We start from the raw sequence: 5,963 nt of genomic DNA, 5'->3' as shown, positions 1-5,963 counted from the left end.
TCGCTAAGACCCCAGCACACCAGCCCCCCAGGCCGACCAGCCTGGGCTTCGGCCGGTCACTGTTTCAATTGGCTCTGATACACACCCTGTCCCCTAAGTCACCATCTAAGTCCTGAATCCAGGCCCCAACGAAAGAGGATCTGCTCTCTCGAAGCCTCCGGAGCGTGTGTCCACTCACTCCTGCCCTCCCTGTCTGCAGGGGTTGGTGGGGAGGTGGGGGAGAGGGCAGGGGTCTGTCCTGAGGCTGAGCCCATGCAGGTCACCCTCGGTCAGGGCCCTCGCTACTGGGCTTGCATTTGTGTACAGCGGGGACATCTCTAACGGTGTGAAACTAAACTGACCCTCAGGGGACTGAAAATAAGATATGAGCAACATCCCCCAGAGACTGACCCATAAAACTGGACACCAGAGGCCCCTGAACATCCTGGAGCAGTCCCATGGGCACTGCATCTAAGGAGCTAAAAAGAAAATTACAGTTCTTCAGGGGCCCTTGTTTCCTGAGGTATGCACCATTCCTTATTCTTTCCTGTATTAAATCGTTCAACAAACAAATCTTCAGGCTCTTTTCATGTGCCATAGCCGTTCTAGTAACCTATTACCGTATAACCGTCTGCCCCAAGACTTAGTGACAAAGGCTTTTCTGGGGATGACTCAAAACTAGAAGTGAAATAAGACTGATTGATTCAACTACATTAAAAACAAAACAAAACAAAAAAACCTCTGTGTGGGAATGAATACACTCATAAGTCAAATGAAAGATATTTGGGGAAAACATACGCAACTCATGTCACAGAGAAAGAATTAATCTCTCTAATAGCTGAGTTCTAAGAAATCAGGGGAAAAAAACAGAGAAAGGACATTTAAAAACACAGATGGCCCTGAGGTTCATAAAAAAAAGTCAAGCCCACTTAAACCAAGAGAGAAATTCTAATTATAAGCGCCCTGCGATACCATTTCTCTTCTAGCAGATTGACACAAATTCAAAAGCTGGAAACTGGCCTCCTCTGTCAAGGCCACAGGGGAGCAGGCAGGCTTGTCCAGCACAGGTGCAGTGCAGCATGGGACAGTCTGGCAATGCGGAAATCTAGCAACATCATGGGAAAAGTGGGAAAGATTTGTCCACATGTACATTAAAAAACAAAAAACTGAGGACTACTAAGAAATTAACAGAAGTTTCCTGAATTGAGTGGTAAGAGTGGGTTGGCCAAGGATGGGGTAAAAACACGATGCCCCGCTGCATACCTTCTTGCGTGTCCTTCTTTGAACAGGAGTGCCTTATCGCTTCAAACAACTTAAATATGCATAACTTAATGAGACATAAAATGCACAATGTCAAATTGTATAGGACATAGCTAAAATCATCTTTAGAAGTGTAAAGCTTTAGGGGATTCCCTAGTGGTCCAGTGGTTAAGACGCCATGCTTCCACTTTAGGGGGCACGGGTTTGATCCCTGGTCAGGGAACTAAGATTCCGTATGCCTTGAGATGCAACTCCCCACACCCACAACCCCCACCCACCCCCACCCCCGGCCAAAAAAAAAAACGCTTAAAGCTTTAAATTCGGTAAATAGGATACAAGGAAAAAATTTTTTTTAAGTTAAAACAAGTTGGAACAGAGCAAAACAGGCTTGTTAATAACGGCTGCCAACATTTCACAGTGCAACATACTCACTATTCCCTCATGTATTTAATCATATCTAAATTATAAATCAAGGGTTCTTGTCAGGTTTTTGTTTTTTTAGTGGAACTCTTAAGTTTGGGTATAATTTTAATTCACAGAAAAAGCTGCAGAGATAGTACAGAATTTCTTCTATGTCCTTCACCTAGCTCCCTATGACGTAAACACCTCTAATAACCATGATACAAAGGCAGAAATTAACATTAGGATGTTTCTATGAACTAAACCCTAGATTTTAGATTTTTCCAGTTTTTCCAAGAATGTCCCTTCCTGTTGCAGGATCCGATCCAGGATACCACACTACATTTAGTGTCAGAGATTGCCTTTATTTCATAAACTTAACCAAGGGAAATTTCCCCTTGCTGATGGACTAGGAACTCCTGGGAACATTTCTGCCTCTCACTTATTAATACCTTCCTACCTCTCTGGATGTGGACAGCATTCTAACCTGAGGAATGTAACCAAGGGAGTAAGGACGCAAGACCTTAAGAATTACTCCCTGACTCCCCAACTCTGGGCTGTTGCTTTTGTGAGTCTAGAGGGACAGGCTGGGAGGAAATGTTCTTTGTAATTCTCAGCCAATTCAATTGGCAGAAGTTGATTGAGGTTCTAGTGTGTGCAGGGGCTCTGGTAGATGCTAAAGGGGCAAACAGAGTTGAGTAAGACCTTTTCCTAATTTTAGAAGCTGACATCTAGGGAGTGGACCCAGTTGAATACAACACCATACGGGGGTGAGAGGTGGTGTAGCGGCAGCAAAAACAAGAGATGAGGAGGTACGCGTCTCACCTGCAAGGACTGAAGAGGGCTTCCTGGAGCAGGTGACTTTCGAACCATGCTTTGAAAGAAGGGTAGGGTTTCAATGGCAAGGCAAAAGGGAAGCGTATTCTGGACCAAAGAAATGGGGTAAACAAAGGCACAGCAGTGAGAAAATGTGGGCACAAACAGAGAACCCACAGCCTGGGGTTCCTGAAGCTGGATGTGTGCCCCAAAAGGCAGGGAGACAGGCGACTTCCCTGGTGGTCCAGTGGCTAAGACTCTGGACTCCCAGTGAACTCAAGGGGCCTGAGTTCAATCCCTGGTCAGGGAATTAGATTCCACGTGCCGCAACTAAGAGTCTGTGCCGGGGTCCAGCCCCAGGGGATCCAGGGAATTCGAAGCGGGGACAGCGTCGGCGAGGATCAGGAACAATTGCTTAACTAAACGTTAATTAAGGATATAAAGAGTAATAGAATGAGGATAGCTCAGTGAGGAAATTCAGTGGAGAAAAGAGGCTGAATAATTCAGCCAGAAGGTAAGAGAAAGAACGACATGGTGAGACCAAGTTTCGGTGAACAAGGCCCGCAGTTTATTTTCCAAAGTAGTTTTTATACCTTAAGTTATGCATAGAGGAGAATGGGGGAAGGGGTAGAGTCATGCAGCAAGCCAGGCTTTCTTCCTGCAAACTTATCATATGCAAAAGCTTAGGTGATTTGCATCATCTTCTGGCCCGGAGGCCGGTTAACATTTTAAGACCCTTTCTTCAGAAAACTTATTTTTCTCTAAAGGTGATAAGTCAAGCGCCACCCTCGAAAAGCATTAGATAAAGTTGCATTCCTACAGAGCAAAGGTGTGGTGGGCTATAACAAGAAAAAGAATTAACTCAAGGGTCCCAGGTTACAAACATTAAAGCTACTATTTACACCAATTATATTAATCAATACACTGCCAGGGACACAGCAGGTAAGGGATATGGAAACTTAGCAGCAAACATTGGCCCAAAAAGTGAAAATCCTTCACCAATACAATTTCTAATCAATCTTTTAACTGCTCAAAGGAATCTGTGTTTAGACAGTTTAGAACATCTCATGCCTCTCACAGTTGGGAAGCTCTGAGCAATCACATGTGGCTGGAAAAACCTATTCAGGCAGGCTAGAGGATTTCCAAAGGAGTTTGTAGGTTGAAACACTGTCACACCCAGGAATTATTAACTGGAGCTCTAAGCTAACTCTTTTTTCAGAGAGAGGTAGTGGGGGACAGCCCCCCGTAAAGTCAGAGGTGTAGGTGAAAGCACAAAGCAGAAAGTAGGCAGACTCTGGTTTTGGGGGTAGATTGCTCGAGAATTTCCAGGGAGACTCCTGAGGCTTGATCCCGCCTTTGCGTATGCCAAGCCTCCTTCCTCATGACCTTTGCCAGGGGCGGAGCTCGCTTCCCGCAAGTCTGCAAGCCACAACGCAAAGATCCTGCATACCATGACTTTCCTGGTGGTCCAGTGGTTAAGAATCCGCCCTGCAATGCAGGGGACACCAGTTCGATCCCTGGTCTGGGAAGATCCCACGTGTCTCTGGGCAACAACTGAGCCTGTGTGCCACAACTGGTGAGCCTGTGCTCTGGTACCCAGGAACTGCAACTACTGAGCCCACGTTCTGCAGCTACTAAAGCCCATGAAGTTGGAGCCTGTGCTCCCGAATAAGAGAAGCAATGCAGTGAGAAGCCTCCACATCACAACTAGAGAGCGGTCCTCACTCTTTGCAACTACAGCAAGCCCATGCCCAGCAACGAAGACCCAGCACAGTCAAAAAAACAAAAAAAAAAGATCCTGCATGCCGCAATTAAGACCCAGCACAGTCAAATAAGTAAACGTTAAAAAGAAGGGAAGACGGGCCGCAGAGACAGTCTCTAGTGTTAGGTGGGAGATCCACCTCCCTCCAGCAGGCAGTGATGCCGAAGGTCAGAGCTGCGGCCATGCAGCAGGGGGAGCTGGTGGCAGCAGGACGTGTGAGTTGGAGCAGGGGGCCTAGCCGAAGGGAGTCCTTGTCTTCTTGGGGTGATGGGCACCCAGCCCAGGGGGTCACTGGAATGGGAGGGGTCAGAGGCAGGCAGTGAAAGGGTGCCGTGGATCCCGGTCTAGATGTGAATGTGAGGATGAGGAAGCGGATGTGGTGGGGTGACTGAGGGGAGCCTGACGGACAGAGTTGAGGCAGCAGATAAGGTCTGTGCAGGAAGGGCCGACTGGACTGAGGAGTGCAGAGAGGTGCATGGATGCTCAGTCACTTCAGTCACATCTGACTCTTCAGGATCCTATGTACTGCAGTCCACCATGTTCCTCTGTCAATGGGATTCTCCAGGCAAGAATACTGGAGTGGGTTGCCATGCCCTCCTCCAGGGGATCTTCCCGACCCAGGGATCGAACTTGCGTCTGCCTGTGTCCTCTGTATTGTGGGCCAATTCTTTACCCACTGAGCCACGTGGACTAAGAGAATTTGAGGTCAATGTGCTAGCTAGAGAAGTCCCCACTCAGAGGCCAGGCTGGAGCCTGGTGCCAGGTATAAATGTGGCATCATCCATGACAAAGAGGTGGCACCCAGGGCAGTGGAGGAAGGAGCCTCTTCACAGGGGCCATGTCCCTCCCTGTGGCTTCTATACCTCAGGGTCTGTGACCCCTGCTTAACTTGTCCAGGAGGCCACAGCATTTCTGGAACTCATGGACACCACCATGCATGTACCCACTGAGAGATGGTCTTGTCAACCCCAGCTCCCAGCTGACCCTCACCACTTAGTAAGGTCCAACCTCCTTAGCTCCACGCTCGGCCCCATCCTCACCTTCATGCACTGTCCAGCCACCAACACCCTTCCCTGCACTGACACCCTGCCAGCTCATCCCCCACCAGCCCTGTCTTCAGAGCCTGGGTCTCTGATCTCCTGCCCTTGACACACACCCACACCCCAGGAAGAATTCACTGTACAGCTCTCACTTTAGCCCTCAGCCACCTAGATTCTGGGCTCCAGTTGGGGGCTCTGCTGGGCCATGACACCTCAGGGCCCTAGGCTTTCCAACTAGCAAATGGTGCTAAACAAAGAGGAAGTATTTCCCCTTATTTGTCCTAGACCTGTCACTTTCAAGAGGCTCAAAGGATGCACTTTTGCACCTTTATTATAGGATTTGGTACCCCAAAGATCCCCTTCATGATTTGGAGTTCTTGATCCTCTCCAAGCTCAATGTCATTGTCTATAATCCTCCCTCACCTGGGGGTTCCTCCATGTTCCCAATTTACACATTCATTGGTTCACTGGTACAACCAATATCAAGGCTGGCTCGTGCCAGACACCTTGAAGACCTCAGGACACCGTGAGAACACAATGGAGGCAGTTAGCCCTCCAGTGGGGGTCCATGAGGACCCAGGGGGTGCCCCGATCGCTGGGGCAGCTTCCTGGGCCTTCTCCAGCTCCTGCTCCCGCGCAGGTGTAAGGATGGCCACGGGGATTGCGCAAGGGTCTGGTCCCATCTGTCCAGATCTGTTACCTGCGAC

Source organism: Bison bison, unplaced genomic scaffold (genome assembly GCF_000754665.1).
Source record: "Bison bison bison isolate TAMUID 2011002044 unplaced genomic scaffold, Bison_UMD1.0 scf7180017864184, whole genome shotgun sequence".
Taxonomy (NCBI): domain Eukaryota; kingdom Metazoa; phylum Chordata; class Mammalia; order Artiodactyla; family Bovidae; genus Bison; species Bison bison.
The sequence above is the reverse complement of the archived record's forward strand: the minus strand, read 5'-3'. Positions refer to the sequence as shown.